The sequence below is a fragment of the Dermochelys coriacea genome, chromosome 3, assembly GCF_009764565.3.
Source record: "Dermochelys coriacea isolate rDerCor1 chromosome 3, rDerCor1.pri.v4, whole genome shotgun sequence".
In the NCBI taxonomy this organism is placed as follows: Eukaryota; Metazoa; Chordata; order Testudines; family Dermochelyidae; genus Dermochelys; species Dermochelys coriacea.
Window position 1 is genome coordinate 20,228,312 of NC_050070.1, and position 23,469 is coordinate 20,251,780.

The following is a 23,469-nucleotide window of genomic DNA, read 5'->3' on the forward strand; positions in this document are numbered from 1 at the left end:
CTGCTGCCTGCACAGATTTTGCAAACCAGACTTGTGCTGAGCCCAGTTGGGATGAAAACATTCTCCCCTTTGCCCTCACAAATGTTGTATAGTGTGGCACAAGAGATGAGCATACGAACGACATTTGCCACATTGCAATCTCGACAAGTGTGTAAGCTGCATCAACAAGCTCTCAGTCTATCAGACATGTATTCCACGACCATTCTACAGGTACTTAGCTTGAAGTTGAATTATCTTTTTCCAGGAATAATCAAAACATCCAAACTGTTCCAAAATAACACGTTGGCACAGCTATAACACTCAGAACAATATTGTTTCTGGGAAATAAAGTCCCTTATTCCCCCTTCAAGTACAATCCTGATCTACTCAGCACCCATGGTGTGATGAACCTGTCCAGTGTTTCCCCACATTAGCATTCATTAATCTGCCTCTGTAGTCCATTGACCCTTGTGAAACAAGTACACATACTCACGTGCCCCTTGTGGTGGCCAAAGCATTGGACTATGAGTGCTGTCAGTGGCCCCAGCACAGTTTGGAAACCCCATCCTCTGAAAAACAACTATAATTTCTAGAAATTTTCTTAGGCCAACCTCCTCACAAATCTGAACATCCATAACTCCAACAGTAGACTTTCCAAATGGTTTGCAATGGACCTATAGCTGTCTGGTAATCAGCTTCCACAGGCAATAGGAACTCACACCTGAACTTGTGTGGGTTACCTAAATTGAGTGTTCTGATGCTAAAGGGCTGGTGCCAGCTCCTCGTACAGCTCCCTGAAGGCCTGTTTCCTCATGCAGAAGTTCTGAAGTCACTGCTAGGCATCCCAGATTTCCAAAATCATGTGATCCAACCACACTGTGCTGGTCCTCCTGCACCAGAAGCAACAGTCCACCAAAGAACATACCGTGGAATACCAGCATTCAACATATCTGTCTAATGTGACCTGAATAAATTGTCATTGAGCCTTAAAGTCAACCGTCTTTGATGAATGAAACAAATGATGCCCAAATTCTATCCAGCATTTCTCTGAGCACTTACGGAACTGCACAGTCTACCCTCCGTAAGGAGCAGGAGCATGACCAGATCAGCATCCCATTGCTCCAAGTTTTTGACCCAGTTTTGCAGAGAACAACAGAGAGTGGGTGATGTGATCAGCAAGTGTGACTGCAGAAGCAACACCACACAACAAAGCAGTTCCTAGAGCATCTCTCTGTGACACATAGAACCCTGAGATGCCACCTGAGAAACGGTAGCACTAATGTCACATACCTACTGCTACAGTGTGAACACCAGTATGTGTATGTACAGAGCATTATACCTGTGTCCAGCAAAGCACATGTGGACTCTCAGGTCTGGATAGGGGAAGCATGCATGAGCACAATCCAGTAGTCAGGTATGCATGCCAGTGTAGCCAGAGCCTTATTCTCCATATAGATAAGCCCTTAGAATTCAGGGTGTGAAGACTTGGAAGCAATCTTGACATCAATCTAAATTAGAACAATGGAATTTTGTGGCCATCTTTATAGAAGCAGCCTCTCTGACACCTGCACTAAATATAATAAAAGTTTGAGACTTGGCAAAATTAGTAGAAATATCCCAATAGCCTTTCTAGCCCCTGTGAGCAACTCCCTTTCTACATGTAATCCTTAGTGTTAGAAAATGCTAGCACCACCACCAGGCCAACAGAAAATATTCAGAGCTGGTTGGAAAATTTTCATCAAAATCAGGGGAGATCACTATTTGATATGTAAATATAAAATCTATTTTAATTAAAGATGATGGCATAAAATAACCAATGCTTAGAATGTGGAGGCTGGAAAAGCATGGGAACCTGCTATTAAAGTTATTTTGACCAGGAAACATTAAGAATGCAGTTGAGCATGGTGGCTAACACCTCAAAAGTTTCAAAAGAACTTTTAGACATCTAGGGCAATATATTTCACTCAATCCCCCTGGATTGGATTAGATGTATGTTTTAGATTCAAAGATAGTATGTGTCTCTCTAATATTCTCCTCCTCCTCTAAATAGTTTCAAGTCTCAGTTGTGTTAAGTTATTAAAGAAAAAATAAACTTTAGGCCAAAGCATCCCCAGGTGTATTAGCTAAGCAACTGGTTATACTCAATCTTTAATGTAAAAATGTTCTGCTTCAGGGAAGGACTGTAAAATTTAAATGAATGATAATCTATATTCTCAATATCATGAAAATGACACTGAAAACTTGGAAAGACCTTGAGCAACTAGAAAAGTTAAATATAATCTGATTAGATAGGCAGCAGCACATGCACATGGTGTATTATGGGTGGCTGCTTGTGAGACTTTGTGTGATACTTCTTTGGAGTATGTGAGGCACCTGCTACTAGCTGCCCTTAGCATGAGGAAACCTTGCCTGTGCCTGTCAGTGGGTCAGCTCCCTGATACCACCAGTCATGGGTAAAACAAGCACTCCCCTCTCAACCTCTGCAGTCTCTACTGTCTCTCTGCAGGTTAGTGATAGGCACATTCCACCCCCTGAGCCACCTGAGCATCTCCTTGAGGTGTCCAGTCCTTGTTCCACTGGCACTCCCAGTTTTGACAGATTCACTGCTCCCAAAGAAACAGTAAATGTCATCTTACCAGCATCACCTCATATCACTGCTCCATTTAACACACAACACTTAGATACGTTTATTACGAAAACCAGCAAACATTTAACAAAGAGGAGAAATTCAAATGATAGCAAGTAGAAATATTTGCAGCAAATGTTACATATACAATAAAATCATAACATGCATTCTAGAACCTAGACTATTTTACTAGATATTTTTATGTTTAGTGAAGCGAAGCTCACCCCAAAGTCCTTCTGGCATTTTTCAGCCAGATGTGGCTGTGATCTTTTTTTCATGAGACAAAATACATCGCCAGCTTGCCCCCTAAGTAAAGGATACTGTCAGGCTCCTTCCAATCCCAAATATATCAAAACACTCCTTTGATCTTTATTCATAAATTGGACACCCTCCTGCAATGTGTCCCTTCCTGTAGATATAGCATTCTCTTATTGATTTCACAATCTAGAATATGCAAATAGAGATACACAATGACCAGACCAGGATATAAGCATCTACTTTCCCCTGCCTGAACAAAACCTGTCAGACATTTCACTTCCTGGGGATCTGCCTTTAATTTCAAGTCTTTAAGCATACAATTTCCAGTATAGATACATAACTTCTTAAATATTATCCATACATATATTTCACAATGATTATGATAATCAAAGGTAAAGACCTGACCTACCAGTCTTTGGTAAATTGTTGTGCATACTTGCCCCAGGGAGCCCTATAAAATGTTATGCTCCCCTATGATCTCTGTTAATTGGCACAAAAAAATTCCTGGGTCACAGTTTTCAATGTGTGTTGGGAGTTCTATTCTGCTGACGTCCATTTGTTGAACCAACATACTTACATCTCTGTCTAACTAGGCATTCTGCCTTGTTGAGATACTGTTAGGTGATCATTTGGATCAGTTGAGCAAACCCCTCACTAAATGTATTTCTTTGGGGGGGCATTATTTTGCTGAACTGTGTTGGGAACTTAAAACATTTCTTGCCACTATAGCTGGTGTGGAGGACCAACTGTAAGTGACTGCCTTTGACCCTTGACTTCTACAGGCTGGAGGGAACCTTTGAGTTAATCTAGGAAAATTTACAACTGTAAGTAACTCACACAAGAGAAGCTGAAAACTGAAATAGGTTTATGGAAAGTTGTTTTGCTTGCTCTCATGAAGAACAATGCACTATTGGAAAAGTAAAACCTGGGTCGGTGAGGGATTAGGGGAGACGTACAAAATTCAAACTCTTCCAAGTGTTAGGTATTAACACTAGCCAACTGCAGCTGTGAAGTCAGTCTTGAACATCTCCAATTTATTGGGTTTAATATTGTTTTGAAAAAAATGACCCACCTCTGAGTAAATAAAAAGTATTTGGGATTCAGTGTTCACTGTTTCGGTTGCAGGTAACCAATATACTTGGATCCCCAATCTATGGATAAGTGTCAGGCCTTAACTCATCAATATTTTTCAGCATTTAAATGACACTGTGTTTTGGGCATAAAGAGCAGAATCAAAAGTTGTATTTCTTGAACAGAAACAGTGAGTGTTTCCTGATGTGATGAAAGTTTACAGCTTGAGGGATTAATTCTCCTATATTGGAATACAGACAGTAGTGATAAGGTGAGGACTACATATCCCCAACACAAAGCCAGCCCCATCCTTAGATCTTTCTTTGGATTAATACTTCAGTTGGCCCTTCTTCAATTAATGCTGACTGTGCTGTCAACTACTTCCATAGGAATTTATTAAGGAACTTCCATGGCAGGCAGGACAATAATGCTACTTAGAGTAGGTCTACACTGCAATTGGGTGTGAGATTGCAGCATGTGTACACATATGTGGGCTATCTTTAATCTAGCTAGCTCAGGTACTGATAGCAGTGAAGCTGTGTAACCCATATACCTCCTGGGTGGGGTGCTCTGTCCCATCTAGTGGCACTGAGACCACTTAGAGAGAAAGAGAGATGAATGAGTTTGCTCTACAGCCTTAGCTAACAGCCAGTTGGCTTTTAGCTCATGTGGTAGAGGCCCATGCACTAAGCTCCAGAGGTCTCAGGTTTGATCCAACCTGCCGACGACCGGGGTCTGTCAGTGTTTTAGCAGCACAGGTTCAAGCATGGGCTGTATAAGCTCTCCCAGGACTCTTGGACATGCTGAAGTCCATGCTCCTGCAGCTTTACTGCTAGTGGTATGCGAGCTAGCTAGATCAGTAATTCTCAAAGTTTCGTACTGGCGATCCCTTTCTCATAGCAAGCCTCTGAGTGTGACCCCCCTTATACAATACAAACACTTTTTTTATATATTAAACACCATTATAAATGCTGGAGCAAAGCAGGATTTGGGATGGAAGCTGACAGCTCGTGACCCCCCAGTAATAACCTCACGACTTCCAGAGGGATCCCGACCCCCAGTTTGAGAACCCCTGAGCTAGATTAAAGCCAACTCAGGTATGTCTACACATGCAGCAATTACTCCCCTGATTGCAGTGTAGACACACCCATAGAGTGCCAGTCTTTTATTCCACTTCCCTGGGCTGAGTCATGCCCCCATAAAATCACTGTAAATCCAAACATGCACTGGTTGTGCAGAATAGCCACTGCATATCTGGGGGAGATTGAGTTGCTTAAATTATTCTCCCATGCTTTAAGCTGACCAGGCAGCTTTGGCTTCTATTTTATGTCTGTGTGACATACTGCGTTATACTTTATGTCTGTGTCATACTTTAAATGTCATTTTGTTACCTATTGAAAAGTATTTTGAATGTGCATTTACTTACCCCTATGTCCCTTATGCCTTACTTAACAAGTTGTTATTGCACTTTATTATATTTGCATCCCTTTGTATTCATACATTGTCATGTTCATTGCTGATATTTCTAGATCTTTCATTGATTTTGTTCTTTCTTTGAACTTGATACCTAATTTTGGTCAAAGATAGACTCCTTTGATATATCCATATAACACCTAGTTATTGGTTTGCAACTGCATCCTGGAATCCTTGATTATAGTTTTATCTTCAATTTATTTTTTCCATTCTGCATATATATTGCAGGATTTATATACTTTGCAACTTTATACTCTTCCCCGCCCCCCAGCCACTTTATAAATGAATTCCCCTTCCTACAACTGAAAACTGTGGGATTCCTCATGCTCTGATATACTGCTTTGTGTTTGTAGGAGTCCTATATATTTTTCACTGGGCACAGTGCCAGATTTTCTGCTGTACTGAGTTCACACTTTGCAGAAATGGGGGGGGGGTTGTCAAGGAACCAATTATACTTACCTGATTCTCTGCCTGGCCTCCTCATGGTGCACATTAAGCCAGTCTGGGAGTAATGGTCCACAAAGCACCATCCACCAGTTGAGAATAAGCAGTATGTGTTTACTCTGGTCATGCCTCCTCCCTGCCTTCTAATCCAAGCTGGTGGCCATCACATAAGTGTAGCTGTCTAGCGAGGGCTGTACTATATCCATATCCTCTGGAGATGGGCAACCTGTAAAACACACTGATCACTAGATTATATGCAAATCTCAATAAAGGGAACAAAGAGCCAAATTTCATCCCCTCTGCACATCTACAGTGACACAAAGAGGACAGAGTAGAGCAGAGAATCTGGCCCATAACATCTTACCCAGCAAACTGAAAAGTAACAACAAATTTTTAATTATATGTTCAACTTTCAAAAAAAACCTACACAAAACCAATATCAACTTAAAAAGTGCCTCAAAAAGGGTCCTTCATCTCTAATTTGTCTTTTATTATAGTTGGATTTAACTTTATGAATATAACTTACTTAAAACAAACTTAAATTACAGTACCTCTTCATAATTATCTATAATGTTAAATAGACTTGTTTTTGTCATTGATTTTAATCCTCTGACACTTACTATAAAATAGCATCAGGGTACTTTTCATGTTATCACTGCTATTGTTACTATATTTTTTAAAATAATTGTATGTATAATTATCCATTTTTACCCTTTTTCACACATGATTCTTGTATTCTAAAATTCAGTAAAAACTGGGTGAACTGAAAGAGAGAGACCATTTAAATTGAGTTTATAATTAGATTCTAATCCTGATAGATTCACTTTCCTTCAAACATGAAACTCATGAAAAGAAGTGGTCAGAAATGCAAATAAGATATCTCTCCCTAACTATATTTGATTGCAGAATAGTTCTTTGCCTCGCCTTAGAATTTCTGTAGACAGTACGGTCTTTTAATTTTTTTTTAAAGTATGATTCAAGTTAATTTATTCTTTACAAAACAATACTAAATGCATTTCAATATTTAATATTGTTTATACCACTGACTTTCAAAGGAATATCGTATTTGCTGCATATGGTAATGCTCTGCACTTTTCTAGTGACGTCCATGTGAAGAACTCAAAGCACTTTAACAATATTAATCAAACCTTGTGTAATATTTCCAAAGCAGGTTAATAGTACTCTCCCAATTTTATTGATTGGAAAACTGAGGCAGAGAGGGCCTGCTCTTGCAACACTGAAGTCAGTGAGAGCAGATTGGGCACAAAGACTCAGATTTATAAAGGTATTTAGGGACCTAGAGATGCAAGTAAACACCTAGTGGGACTTTCAAAACTGCCTAGGTGCCTAATTCCCCTCCATGGAAGCAATATGCCCAGGTACTTTTGAAAATCGCACAGATATCTATAGTTTTCAGAGTAGCAGCCGTGTTAGTCTGTATTCGCAAAAAGAAAATGAGTACTTGTGGCACCTTAGAGGCGAACAAATTTATTTGAGCATAAGCTTTCGTGAGCTACAGCTCACTTCATCGGAATTCATCCGATAAAGTGAGCTGTAGCTCAAGAAAGCTTATGCTCAAATAAATTTGTTAGTTTCTAAGGTGCCACAAGTACTCCTTTTCTTTTTACAGATATCTATCTGCATCTTTAAGTGCCTAAATACCTTTGAAAATCTGGCCCAGAGTGATTACCCACATAGCTGAGCCCATAATAGACTCCCTGATTTACTCGCCCCCTCAAACATGATTATATAGAGGATAATTAACAAGCAACTGTGAATTACAGGGCAAGTCATCTGATGACAACATAAACCACACAAGCAAGTGCTTTGAGATTCTGCCCATTTAAGTCCCACTAGAAGGAACCACTTCTGCTGTGCTGTCTACAGTGCATGGAGCTGACTTATATGTAAGTTACTTATTGTTGTTCATCTTTACCTAATATACTTACTTGTCTGTCTGCCCTAGACTGTGGGCTCTCAGAGCAGGAAGTGTCTTTTCTTGAGTGTTTGGAAAGCACATAACGGGTGCTATCATAAATGAAAAATAAATACATGCAGAAATTATGAAAAATAAATGGTGCATTTTAAATAAGCTAAAATGAGACTATGGGGCATTGATTGGTTTGCAGTCATTTCTCAAGTGTGACATCATATCCATGCATATGATTTCCTGATTTTCATAATTTGCAGGCATGACATTATGCTCATTAATTAGGATACACTTGCCAGGTTGCAGCATGGGTAATTGGGTTTGAAGTGATGCCCTGGATCAATTCACTTCAAAAATTTGGAGAAGTTTGGTCCCAGATTTGAATGTTGTCTCTCATCCCCAACTCTGCTTAGCTCTGCAGTCCATTTATGGTTCCTCATACTTAAAGCTGGCTGAATAGTTTAAAAAGAACCTTTCATAAAAAATTGCATCAAGGTTGGTTTGCTATGATCCATGCAGTTATATTCTTCATTAGCATATGGATAGCTGTTGGGTATCCTAGAAAACATTTCCAATAATTTCAGACATTTTGATGTTAATAACTACTAGAGTTGGATGATTCTGTTTTGGAGAAAAATAATGAACCAAAATGCATTTTTTTCAGTAAAAAATTTTTGAAATGTCAAAACACGGTGTTTTGACATTTTCAAAACAATCCATTTCAGGAATCTCATTTTGAATTGGCATTCAAAACATTTTGTTTGACCTAAACAATTGTTTTTTGGTTTTTCATTTCAGCAAGAAAAAAATCAACTTCACTTAGCTCTAAAAACCACATACATACAACACACATTATTTGTTATTTAACAAACATCCAGTTTTAAAAATATTTGAAGCAGGAAGCAGAAACAATATCATATGACTTAATCACACCACAAATAGTGAATAGAGGAAGCAAACACATTACAAACAGTCCAGGGATCTGAAAATTATTGGTCCATCTGTTTGATGAATACTTACAAATAAGGAAATGAAAATCAGCAAATGCTACTCAGAAAAAGGAGACATCTGTACTGAATATGATCAGGAAGGAAGAGCTCAGCCAGCTCTTTACATACTATTTGAGATCTAATTTGTTTTTCAAAGGAGTAATGTTTATTTAACACATTAATATTGTACTATATGCAGTGCTAATAGAGGTTAAGTAAAAGACACAAGGGCAGCAAAATCACTTACTTATTCTTAACACAAGGACAAAACTGTTATGTGAGCAAAATGTAAAGTAACTTTTCAATCCTCACAGCACTTTTAACACCTTAGGCTAGCAGCTGCCTCTTAAGTATTTGAAGATTTTAGCAGGGCTGACTGATTTAGATTTGGATAGGTTTAAGTCTAACTTGTCAGAGTGCTATTCATTTTTAAAAACACAGTCATTTTTTTTCCCTGGACATGTTAATATGCCAGAAGTCACATGCAGCATCAAACTTTGACCCATGCTCTCCAACACTTGCATATAGCACTTTTTCAGCATGCTATATTCAAGAATCAGGATTCTAACTATCTTCTTAACAGCCTGCAGATATAGGCATCTACAGACCTCTGAATGAGAAGGCACCCAACCTGGTCATTTGATTATCAGATATACACTCTTTGATGTGTGCCATTCTTTTCAGATTCAATTCAGAAGAAATATAAGCAACTTTGGTTGTCCATTTAACATGGAGAGCACTGTTCCTTCTTGAATGGTGCAGGTTGGTGGAATATGATATCACCTTGCAATCTGCTAATTACTTAAATGTCTCTTCTTGACCTTGAGCTTTCCTTGGAAAACCACATCAGTCAGAAAAATTCAGTAAGACTGAAATCACTGCTGTTTAAGCAGGATGAAACACTTTTGATTTATGTCTTTATTACAATCAGTTTGGGGACCAGTACAATTCCATCTTTTAGGCATCCTGCATAGATAACTACATAATTCCAGGTTGTTTAGAATTCTCAAGGAGTGGGAACTTTGCAGGAACAAAAGTGAACTAGCACTAGAAGCATTTCATTTGTTTTGGGTCTAATACTGAATTGCTTTTAAAATGCTTGCTTGAATTCACTTGCAGCTTCTGAAAACTACTTCTTTCTTGTAACCTCCTCTGGAAAAAATCAATACATTTTAGACTACATTTTAGGCTAAAAATTATTAAACAAATAACAATGAATTGGATGTATAAATTTCACTGTTCACAGTGACTGTCTGCACAGATTTCCCAGGCAACAGTAGGGTAGAATCAAGGACTTCCTCTCCAGAAGCACAGGTCTCTATCACTTGAGTTAAAAAGGGACTTTTATATTATATCACAGCATTAGGTCTTTGTCGGTCATTCAATATAGAGCAAGGTGAGAATCACACACAAATGCAAATTATCAAGCAGATGACAGTGATAAAAATACACACTATCCAGCGTCCTTCATGCTACAAGATAAAGATTAAAATATACGCAACACCCATATCATTACTTTTATTAAGGATTTGGGAACCAATCTAATGAAAATAAATCTCAAAACTTTTATGCAGATGAGAGACAGTGTGGACAATCAGCTAGAGCACCGTACTGGAACTCAGAAACTTGGGTTCTACTCCTGGCTCTACCGCTGATCTTTGGCAAGTCACTTCATCATTCCATGTCTCACTTTCCCCATCTGTCAAATTGGGATAATGATACTGACCTCCTTTGTAAAGCTCTTTGAGATCTATGAGTGTCAAGGTATGATCCGCAGAACCAAATCTTTGCCAGGATTCTTGAAATATTTGATTAGCTCTTAGCCCTGCTTTATTTTTAGAGAAATATTATTTTTTTAAAAGTACTGATGTGCTCCTCTCTTCCCTTCAGGACAATGCCTCTTTCCTCTCTACCCTGTCACAGCAATCTGCCTTAAATAAACAACACTTACCTTAAATTTATGCTTTTTTGTTTTTTAATTCCCATTTCTAACCCCGTCTCTCCTCTACCTTATGTGCCTTTCATTCTTCCCTGCTCCTTCCAATATGAATGTATTCTTGCATCCTTCAGTTTTACCATATTATTTGCTAATCAACACTACCTTTCCATTCAAATTGACTCCAACACCTGCAGTCCAAACCACTTGTTCACAACTTTTGACTCCCTTTGGAAATCTTCCCCCACTCTCACACCCTCCCACTTACCTAATCTTTCTGATCTTCCCAAAGAAAAGATCAGTGTGTCCTCATCAGTCCTCTGAAGCAACAAAAGCATCTAATGAAGTATCAAAATAAATAGTAACAATAACTAATAATAAAATGTGAATTTCAAAAATAATTATTAATCATTTGAAAATTCACCCCTTAAAGTCCATTACCACAACCATAATGGTGTCCTCATACTCAAGATCCAGAATTTTGCATATCATATGTGTACACATTAATACTGTCTCTGATGCTATTGAGTTATCTGGGCTTGTGTTATATATTTTTCAAAGTGCACCTTTTATATGTAAAAATAATAATCTTAGTAAAAGGTCAATTTCTCTGTGTCTCAGTTCCCCATTTTTAAAATGAGGACAATGGGGCTTCCTTTCCCCCATCCTTTGTCTGTCTTTTTGCAGACTATAAATTCTCTGGAGCAGGGACTGTATCTCACTGTGTGTTTCTGCAGTCCCTAGCATGATGAAGCACCAATTTTATTTTGGGTCTGTATTATTAATTATTGGTATGTCTTTTTTGATAGTTATCATGGCAAGGTACTTCAGATGATATCTATTTCAAAAGTAAGACATTTTCAATGAAATCCCACAGAAAAATAATATTACTGCCACTGTTAATAATACAAAAATAACCCCCTCTGTTGCTAACATGTTCAGTCTTTTTATCTTAGTGGCTAAAAATCAAAAAGCTTAGTCTGGTAGAAGATAAATGATTCAAGGAGTTTGGGGAAATAGCAAGAGCTTCTGAAGAATGGCACTAGATCTGTTCTTTGAAAGACTAGAGAGGACATGATGTTTTTAAGTGGGGAAGGTGACACTTTCTTTGCCAGCAGTGTATGACTAGACAATGTAACGGATAATGTGAGAGAGAACATTAGAATCTGACAGGATACTTTCCAAGAGGCAATTGAACCATAAATTTTGACAGTCATCTGTTGGGCTCCTTATCACATTTACCCTTAAATCCTCTTAAACATTTTGTAAGAGCTTTGTTCCAATGGAGAATTATCATCAATTCTTAATGAAATATTTGTTGCAAGGACATTTTCGTTAACTCAGGAATGTAATTTGGACAGCAGTGTAACAAATGTTGTCTTGAACCCCAGTCCTGAAAGCTGCTCTGTGGAGAGCCCATTGACTTCATAGGGGGTCCGCATGAGTGGAGTTAAAGGTCATGAAATCAATGGTGCTTCACACAAAGCCTGATTGGTAGATGGTTTTAGACTTCCTGGCTGGGGCTGAAGAATACAGATAAATGCATCAGAGTAAGAAGGAAATTTACTTTGTGAAAGCACACACACAGAGACACCAAAGGCTAGACTGGGATCTACCATTGCACAGGACAGGTGACTTATATTTCATGTCATACAAACACATAAGTTAGATAAAAACATGAAATACTCTTGCTGGACGTTTGCAGCATAACATTACTTTATTTCTTAGAATTTAGAACAACACACAAGAATGCAAAAAATCAGAAAAGACAAAGCAGGCTGCTCCCTAAAACAGAGAGGCACAACTCATACTTACTCTAGACTGGCAATCTGCTAACTGACTTACTTGATCCAAAGCATATGGCTTCTCTCACAGCACCATAGCCTGCAGGCAAGAGCAGGACCACACGAGGAGACTTTCCTCAGCTAAGCTCTGTTTTCTATTCCAATGTAGGTGTGCAACTTCCATGGAAGCATATTATATTTATGTATGTGCAAAACTAGTCCCATTAAGATATATATTTAAAAGCATAAATATCCTATACTTCCAGTTCTGCCATCAGATATAATGAAAACTATAACTTACTTCAATGGGAGTTGTAAATATGAAGCCAAATTATGTTCTCTATTGCACCCAAGAAACAGCGTGAAGCAAGAATCAGAGGTTGCATGGGAGTTTAAAACAGCGGAATCGGTCCATTAAAGTAGGTATGTATAAAAACATAACTAGTAATCAAAGATAATCTAAGACATCCAATTCTGTCCTTCTTATTTTATTGGGGGATGCAGAAGAATAATTGTGCACAAAATTTGGAATGGTGCATTGAGGCTGAGTTTAGATTACTATGATAAAATGAACACTTTTAAATTTTCTGACTTTTGATTGTTTAAAAATGAAGTCAATGTTAAAACAGACTTGAAAAAACCTACTTACTCAACTTTCGCTATAATCATTAATGGCAATGAAACAAATAATAATATTTTACTCACCCCAATAAAACAAGAACAAATCTCTCCTTCTGCAAGTGGTTGTGTACAATTTTGTCATGCTGAATCAAGCTAAGTTTTGTTCTGTTCTATTCTATTTAGGTTCTTATTCCACGATCACCACAGTATTTGAACGCTTTCCAGTAACTAATTTAGCAACATGACTACACAGCTGTCGTGTTTGTTCTCTCATTCTGTCCACAGAGGGAGAAGTGTGTGCAGTAGAGTGTCTTGGGTCTGGTCTACACTGGCGGGGGGAGAGGTAAGTTGTTCTAAATTACGCAACTTCAGCTATGAAAATAGCATAGCTGAAGTTGACGTACTTAGAGCTACTTACCGCGGTGTCTTCACTCCACCATCAACTCCACTGTATCTCGCTCCAGTGGAGTACTAGACACGATAAATTGACCTCTGCCGGACCAATCACTCCGGAGATAAGTGTAGACATGCCCTTTGTTTGGTAGTGTGAGTCTTTTTTGGTTTCGTGTTTTGTTTAATATGACTATATCTGATGCTGTGTGTTTACATTACAGAAGTGAAGGTCAAAGAAATGTGCCTTGCAGTTGTGGTGAAAAGTGGTGAAATTTGTGATGGCCTTCAGTTCTTGAGGGAGTTCATTCCACAAATGTGAAGCCAAATTATGTTCTCTATTGCATCTATGCAACAGGGTGAGGCAAGAATCACAGGTTGCACATGAAACAGAAGATAAGTATTTAACTTGGAAGAGTGGTTTAAATCCTGACTCTGTAACTTATTGCATTTGAGCAGGCACTGGGTCTCTCTGTGCTCAACAAGTTGCAAGATTCCAGCCTTAATTACCTATCTGAGTACTCTGGGTATTTACACAGTAACACTTACACAAAAACAAAAACACAGCAGTCCTGACCCTGATCCCATTGAATGTCAAAATATCAACATGCCTGTTGATTTCAATTGGAGCAAGATGGGATCTCACTATGGAACTCCACAGTGAAACTGCAGCACAAAAATCACATCAGTATAACTAATCTATGTTTTATATTATGTATTTATATTATTTATAGACCTGCAATTAGTATCATAACTTTAGTCACAAGGCTAGCTAAATTGATCATTTAAATTGGCGTAGCTCCATTATTCTAGCTGAGAATCTGCCCCATATTGTTTATTTCATGTTATTAGTTTGCAAATTATTTGTTCAGTCACTTATAAACTTATAACTCCACTATTGTATAACAATATTTTGTTTTCGCAAACAGGCCTCCAATTGGCCTTTTAAAAGAATGAGCCAAAAGGACAGCCTCAACTTCTTAATTCAGTCATTTTGGAGTTATGTCAATGTCACAGTGTAGATTCTCTAGAAGGGTTTATGTTGGAGTGTTTTTCTCTCTCTTTTCTTCACATACTTAAATAATAAGTTAAATGGATTTTCCTTGAAGTTAAAAAATAACCCTTTCAGGAGGAGACTAAGCATGGGATAATTCAGATAAAATGGGGTGGGGGGAATCTCAGAAAATTACAAGCACATGAAAACAGTGGATTATAAGGGATGTCTCAAGCTAAAGTTAACTATAGCATTTGTTACAAGTGAAATCTGTAATAATGCACATCACTGTTTACATTCCATTTGTGACCATCATCTTAACATATTTCAGTGAGATGTTTGGAGCCACTCTGTCTTGCAGAGCATTGAGACACTAGTGTTTCTAAGTGAAAGAGGCAATGAAAAGAGATGAGCTTAAATCAGAACCTCATATCTGAACCCCTTTAGATTGTGAGTGGCATATGGAGACAGATCACCAAATAAAACCCAACCTCGACACTTCTAGTTACAAGCATATTCCAGAAGGGGTCTGGAATTACCTGGTTCAGGTTTGGAAATGGCCAAAATCACATAAAAACAGGCAATGTTGTGAGATTTCCATAATTCAATCTCACAAAATCTTATATTTCATCTTTTTGTGACGGACTTTGATGCCACTGAATTTAACCCCAAAATCAAGCCTTTACAAAGATTTAACCTCAGACAGTGAATCCAAAGCTAAATTGATCTAGATCCAGATGATGCCTCTTTGGACCATCTAAAGAGATAAAGATGCTTGTGTAGAAATAGGTACATTAAAGTAAGAAATTGAGTCTGTCCCTAAATTTTGCCCATTCCCAAAGACAAGATACTATTTTATTTAGTTTGCAGTATTGTTGTAGTCACGTTGGTCCCAGGATAGTAGAGACAAAAGGTGGGTGAAGTAATATCTTTTTTTGGACCAACCTCTGCTGGTGAAACAGACAAGCTTTTGAGGTTAGATAGAGCTCTGTTTTTGACCTGAAGAAAAGCTCTGTGTAAGTTTAAAAGCTTGCATATTCATCAACAGAAACTGGTCCAATAAAAAAAAATACTACCTCACCCACCATATATGTCTAATATCCACTTTAGTGATTAGTGAATATAGGCCAATAAACTCTGACTACAATATTTTTATCAGATGTATCTCAATAATATGAATGCTCTCATTTTTTCTAAATAATCATATAGGCTTGGATTCCAGGAACAGGATAGTTTTCTGCTAGGTTGACAAATCAGTTTACAAGTATATAGGATATTTTATCTAGTCCAACTGATTTACAATAGGTGAAATACTATAGTACACTTTTAAACAGAGATACAGTTTTAGGTGGCAAAAGCATGTGGGTTTGCACCCAGTAAGCTTTGCTCGGTTCCTAATCTAAAGAAACCAAACAAGAGGAGATTTGTGTGTTTTCAGTTTTCACTGCAAATCTTGTGTGTAGCTTCAAGTTTTGCTCTCCATTTCACAAATAGATAACTGTGACACACTGGGCTAGACTGTGAATGGCCCACTTTGGTCACACAATAATGGTCTCTGTAAAGCAAAAAGATAACATATACAATATTAAAGAGCAATGTGTAAGTTGAGCTACAAATCTATTGGATAAGGCCATAAACCAAAAACAATAAATAGCACTGTAATTTTACAAGGTCACGGTAAGCTGATAACTATTGGAGGTGAATTCATTATTATTTATTTCACTTCAAAGCTAAATGTCAGTTCTCATGACCCAATAAATGGAGTGTAATTACTAAAAGTACATAAATAACATAACTAGAAAAATGCTACTCCAGTTGATGTTCAAGAAGTTTTTCTTCTATACATCTGGGTGATTTAAAAATTGAACTCCTGGGCAGAGCGATCAGTCAAATTACCTCCCAGTCTCCTGACAGACAATATATACATTGAGGGGTCTTATTAAGCAATCTCTCTCTATAGAGATCATTAGATTCTAGACAACTAATAAGAATTTAATAGAATCTTGGATGTCCTCTGTAACATAATCTGACAAGCTGAAACTTAAATTCAACTTCATTTGGATGAGCAAACTATAAACCATGTGCTGGTTTAAGACAAAGTTGTGCAGCTCCCATCTAGAGACAGTGAGACCCCAGGGGGTATAAAGAAAGCCAGAATATGACCCAGGCTTGAAAACCTGATGTCATTCATGTCCCCTCTCTCCTTCTCACATACCCAGGCTGTCAACAAGTCATCTTGCTTTTTTCTCTACACTATTCGCCTCTTTAGGTAAGAGCTCTGTATAAGAAGTCAGTTGCTATGCACAAGAAGTTTTATTGGTCCTACGAAACCCAGGAACTATGCTACATGTTGAGCATTCTTGCGTGTCTTCTACTGGGACCTAATCTATTAACACATTATATATAGCATGTATGTGTGCACAAAAACGTACTGTACAGTAACATCTTTTTCACTGTCCTGTTAGCTAACTATGACGCTTTGAGGATCACCCTGAACAATAAGAGGTTCTGTCATTGCCTTCCCTGTAAACTTGGGTGCCTTTATACTCTGCAGCTTTGATTCAGAGCCTTGATACCAACAGCCCACTCACAAGCATATGGTCTCACCATGACTTCCACCAGCCTAGTTACTCTTGCAGGGTGACACCAACAGCCCTTTCAGTGCTGAATTCCCCCAAATCCCATCCACACAAGTTCTTAACTACCAGACACTGAAGTTTCCCCTCTGCTTCATCACCCCAGAAGGTGTGACACCAACCACCCTGACACCAGCTCACTTTGGGACACACACTCCACATAAAGAAAAGGAGTACTTGTGGCACCTTAGAGACTAACAAATTTATTAGAGCATAAGCTTTCGTGAGCTACAGCTCACTTCATCGAAAGCTTATGCTCTAATAAATTTGTTAGTCTCTAAGGTGCCACAAGTACTCCTTTTCTTTTTGCGAATACAGACTAACACGGCTGCTACTCTGAAACACTCCACATAGTTTGCACACCAGGGACCTGCTTGTTTTAAAAATTAAAAAGCAACAACGTTATTTATAAAAAAGCCACAAATCGAAGAAGAAATACTAAAGGAAGCAAACACATACAAATTACACAGAAAATAAACACATAGATGCACATACTTCTATAGTTGTGAAAATCTCTTCTCTCATACAAGCTACCTATTTCCTTTGAGTAGTTTCCTAGCATATCCCCTATCTGAAGGGGGATCCAGCATTTCACAGATGGCTTCCCACTTGGAGGCGGCTGCTCAGTTTCTAGATGAAAACTTCCGTTTCAAGCCTCCTCTTAAAAAGATTTTTCCCCTCCCCCACTTTGCTGCCATGGTGACATGGTTATTCAGAGTGGGAAAATTCTAACATATACGTCTCAGTGTCTCTCTATTAACACTAATGGCTCATCATTTGTCTTTTACCATGTTGTACATGCTAGTGCTTGGAGCTAGTCTCATCTGGTTGGGGAAAGCCCCTCCCTGCCTGACTACCTACCATCCTGTTGTGTGGCAGTGATGAAGCTGCACCATACAGAGTATGAGCAGTTTTCTATATATACACAATACACAAATTCATAGCCGTAGTCTGTGCACATATTTCACAATGATGAGTATATTTAGAACATCACAATGCTTCATAAAAGTCTTTACTCTATATATTTTGATTCACAATAACATTGAATACAATCAGTTGATCCAACTGCTTATTCTGTGGTGTTCAGAGCCCCCGTTCTGCCCTTGGGGCATCTGGACCCTGATTGTCCGATTAACCATGCCTTGGTTATCTCCCAATTTGACTTCTGCAATCTCGTTCTCTATGGACTACCTCTTTCACATCCTGCTCCCCATGGGTCCATCCAGGACCTAACAGCCCTAATCCAATTTCTGAGATGCATCATGGTATTGCCCTTGTCAAATCCCACCTTTAGCTCCCCGTCTCCTAACAAATCAAGTCTGAGATTTTAGTTTTCACCTTCAAGGCTTTGAATTACCTCAGGCCCGATTCCCCTCCTCCCCATCTTCCTCCATTACATTGCATTTTGCCTTTGGTCTGCCAAAACCCCCAGCCTTACTGCTCCCTTTGTTCTTCTTCCCCTGCTTCTTGGAATGACCTCCCTACCCTATTGCAAGGGATACATATGCTGTCTTCATTCAACTTCTTGCTAGACCCTCATTTAATCTGCAATACCTACAGATACCACCCCATTTTGTAGTCATGCTGTCACAAGCCCTAAGATCATAAATAAAAACTAAATTAACTTTATGTGGGCCTTCTATTGTGCATTTTGTCTGAACTTTGTCTTTCAGATTGTAAATTCTTCAGAACATGACTGTAATCCTCCCTCCTCACATGCACTTTGAATAGAGGACTGAACTCTCAGGACTTGTCTTCACCTCATTGTTAGCTTCAGTTATAACTTGAGTTTTGCTCCTAACCTGACTACTGTTCACACACAAATCTCTGGATGAAGTTAGGTGGTGCATTAAACTGCAGCTATTAACCTATTGGAGATGAGGGGCAGGAAAAGAAGCTGACTTGCTTCCACTGCTGCAGCTAGTAATGCAGTGGAGATGCAGCAACTCAAGTTACAACTCATCATATGCTAATCTCATTACTCTGGGCTGCTAATCCAATCCCACTGTGCAGCTCCTGTTGTTTTGCAACATGGTAACTCTCAGTCTTCTCCCATGCCAGCTGGCCTGGGCTAGCTCGAGTGGATCAACTTGAGTGTTCTAACTCAAGCTAAAGACAAGCCCCCACAGAGCCCAAGGTAGTAAAAATCTACCTCAGCCTGTGACATGTGAGCAAAAGTTAGAGACAAATTAATAGAAACTGCATTCTTTGAATTAAGAGAACTCTGATAAGAGATCAAGGCTCCCACGGTAACCTAAGGGGTTGGCATAACAATGAGCTGAAAGATTTTATAAATGAGAAAAAATGTACATAATTCTAATCACTGAAAATTGTTTTGATTTTAATGGGGTGAGATTGTTACCCCTTCTTGGGCATTGTTTATCTCGGGGTAACTGAATGGGAACAAGTGGAACAGGTACTTGAACGAACAAGCTTTAGCATCATGGCTCACACCCTAACCATCTGACCACTGGGCCTTCATCATCCTGAAAGGCATACTGGCTAGACAAGGAGAGAGAGTGGGAACCAGATGACACCACCACCTCCACCAACATCAGCTAGCTCCTGAACAACACCTGGAATGAGAGACTTGAATTCCTGAGGTCACCCCTGACTCCTGCATGTGTCATTTTCCTTCACCATCTTATTTCTCCTTTCCCATCTCTCCGCTTTTGCCTTCTGTCTAGTAAGAGGCTGCTGAGCTGGGCAAGAGAACTCCACCTTCTGTAACTCCCTTGAAAATCTTGTTTTATTCACAAAGCGAATAAGTAAATACAGTTTAAGCTGAATGAGTGAAACTTTATTAACCTCTGTGGACTGCTCTGTCCATGTGGCTGAGTTGCTTCCACCCTTCACTGAACTGGAGGCGGGGTATTCCTATGTGCCAAAAATGCTAACAAGGGGTCTGAGCTAGAAGAACCAGCCTTGTGTAAAAGTCCCTTTGCCTTGTTCACAGCGGATTCCACCTCACCATTACTCTAGGGATATGGTGGCGAGGAGGTGCGCTGCGGTGGTCAAACTCCCATTTTTATGCAGATTATTTTAATTCTTCCTAGGCAAACTGGGGTCCATTGTCAGTGAATACCGTCTCTGGAATGCCATACTTGTAAAGTTGTCTCTGAGTTTGCCAAGCACTGATTTATTCTTGTATCAGGCAGGGCTTCGACTTCCTAAAAATTTGAATAGTAGTCCACTGTAATCAAATACTGCTTTCCCTTGAAGGTAAATAAATCCAATCCCAACTTTTCCCATCGTCAGGTGGGCAGCTCATGTAGTAAGAATCTCTTTCTGCTGGTGGTAATCACATGACTGGCAGGTGTCACAACCTTTTATCAAGGAGTAGAGTTGTGTGTTCATTCCCAGCCAGTAAACACACTCTGTAGTCCATCTAAGACAGCTGTCAATGCCCAGATGTACGTCGTGTTTTTTTGTATGACATCCTTACATAATAAGGTGGGGACAACAGCTCTCTGTCCTCGGAATGCGATTCCATCCTGCACACTCAGCTCATCTTCGATTTGGAAATGGTTCTGCTCCTCCTGCTACTCGACTTTTGTCTTCTGGCCACCCTGCTAGTACCACTCTTCCCATCAGCTTCACTGTTGAAACTTGGAGACTGAATCCATTAATGTGCTGCACTACATCCCAATCTCCTTCCCCCCATGCACAAATACATACATACACCAGTAATTGTCCTGGACAAAATATCTAATCTCTACCTGGTAGCTCTGGAGATACATAAACACATGCTGCCATCTCTTTGGCGCCGAGAAGGGGCTTTGCTATGATTGTCTACAGGGGTTTGTGGTCTAATTGCACTATTATGGGATGATCATAAATGTATTGATGGAATCACTTCACTCCCAATACCACAACCATAACCTCTTTTCTATTTGGAGGTACTCCAGTTCAGTTTCTGACTGGACTTTGCTGACATAAGTGACCAGCTGCTTCTGCAAAAGAGCTTCACCTGATTCTTCATTTGAAACACCACATGAAGGGTCAGTGACTCTCCTGGCTGGTAGTACTTCAGGATAGGTGCATCCATTATCATTTGTTTTAATGGGTCAAATGCTTGCTGTTGGGGATCTGTCCAGTCCCACTCAACATCCTGCCTTATGTGTTGACATGTGGGTTTTGCTACCGCAGCCAGGAATGAATAGAACTTGGATAGAATATTTATCATTCCTATGAAGCACTCTACCCCTTTCACGTCCACTAGAGCTGTCGTGTCTCTAACTGCCTTGATCTTGTTGGGATCTGTTTTCAATCCCAAGCAAATTTCCAATATATGTCACCTCACTGTATCTGAGTTGCCTTATTTTGGATGTTGTGTTATGTTCTTGTCCCTGTATCTCTGTAGAAAAGCTTACAGTTTTCTGTCACTGTCTCATTTAGCTTCTGTCTCATTGCTCCCTTCATCTACAATGAGAATATCAACTGCAATTATTTTCATTCCAGACAGTCCTTCCAGTGATTGTGTAAGTCTTCTCTGAACACTTCTGGTGCTGGCCTTATGCCCATCAGCATGCATAACCATCTGTAGCGACCAAATGGTCATGCAAACATTGTCAGCATGCTGGATTCTTATCTAGGCTTATGTGCCAAACCCTGTTCCTCATGTCGCAGACCATAAAGATTCTGGCTTTGGAAATTTCTGGCAAGATGTCATCAATTGTGGGCAGTCCTCAGTCCTGTGGCTTTAGGTCTATTCAAATGCATACTTTTCCTGATGGCGTCTTTACCACCACCACCACCACCACCGTCCTTACCCAGGCTGTACTGGGCTCTCCGGATACCATAATATCCCTGCTCTGCTGACTTCCATATTGAATTACATATGCATATTGAATTACATAGTGCAACTGGAATTTTCCTTTGTGGTATGCACAGTTTCCACTGTGGGATTACTTCCAGTCATAGCTTTCTCCAAGGCATCCATCATCTTTGAAAATATCTCCTTTTTGCTTCTTGTACTGAATCTATAAAGTTCTGATGCTGCACCCTGAACTTATCCATTGCTTCTATGGTTGTATTCCCCTGAGAGAGTTTGTGATGCTGTCCATTTTTAGGGAGGGTTCGTTACTATGAGGTTACTCTGACAATGAGGTCACTATGACGCTCTCCTAAGGACACCCATAACTATAAGCCACTGTGTTACCCCTCTGCCTCAGCAAAGGAGCGTTTTTCTCAGGGCTTAAATTATGCGTCAGTTCCTGGCTATACCAATCTGTCTTCCTCACCAGCAAACTCCTCAAGACTCTGCCAGTCTTAGCATTGTCTTGCAGACAAGAGTCAGTGACATCAGTTCCCAAGTTCTCCAGAGACATCTCTCTGCAGTACACAGCCTGTCTCACTTCACACTCACAGAAAATATGAAATTTACTGCCTCCAAAGAGACAGTACACACACCAGTCTGTTAGGTCAGCTGGGATCTCACTCTTGACCTCAGAATAGCAGAACTGAGATGGTTTATAGTAAAACTAAGAATAAATATCAGAGATTTAAGTGATACTAAGCAAGAGAGAGAGAGAGAGAGGGAGAGACTGGTCTGATTACAAACAAAAATAACATGATTTCTAGCTCCTAAAATGATTTTTTTGTAAGTTATATCTTTGCCCAAAAAGTTCTTTCTGGTAGGAGAATCCAATAGTCACAGAATCAAAAGAGGGTATTGTCCTCTTCATTCCCTAAGTGATGGATAACTAAATTGTCTTTCTGCTCCCCTCATTTTTCCCAAACTCCATTTTCTTTACTTCAAGGGCTAGGAAGACATCTTGGTATTGCAGACTCTGTCCCTCAGTGTGCTCACTAAGCTGTTTCTCCACCACTTGTTAGCTTGATTGCTTTGTTTACCTGATATGTAAATGCACTTTCATGGTCCTGGGCCTTTCATCAAGCCAGACAGGTAAATCCACATTCCTTTGTAAAGAAATTCATTTAACATGGGGGAAAAAACAACAACAAAAGGAGAAAATGTCTGGGACCCTTTTTTTAAACTACTTAGATCATGTTCCATTTCATTGGTATTGCTTTTACAAAATTACCATATGATGCTCCTCATGTAACCATTCATTTTCATCAATGATTTAAACCAGCGTATGCTACTTTTGACTACACTAATTTATTTCCATTCCATGTGCTCCTTGCAGAAAATGAAAGATGTACTGGACTCCTACCACTTGGTTGTCATCCAGCACAAAAATAGTAAGAATAGCTTCTGCTTTTGTTTGTTTTTTTCTCTGAATCATCAGTTTGCTGTCATTAGAGGGAAAAAAATTGTTCTTGTCAACAGCTGTTCTTTCAATAAAAAGCATCAGTCTATTTCTGAAACTTTT

General features: G+C 39.2%; 1 long non-coding RNA gene across 1 annotated transcript in view; it reads right to left on the reverse strand.

Annotated features, from left to right (window-relative positions):
• Positions 1-2,742: 2,742 nt before the first annotated feature.
• Positions 2,743-23,469, reverse strand: part of LOC119853772 — a 104,865-nt gene continuing 84,138 nt past the window's right edge. The window contains exons 2-3 of the long non-coding RNA XR_005292210.2: positions 5,867-6,077; positions 2,743-3,049 (exon numbers count right to left, since the gene is read on the reverse strand). This is a non-coding gene — a long non-coding RNA (uncharacterized LOC119853772). The remainder of the gene's footprint in view (positions 3,050-5,866; positions 6,078-23,469) is intronic.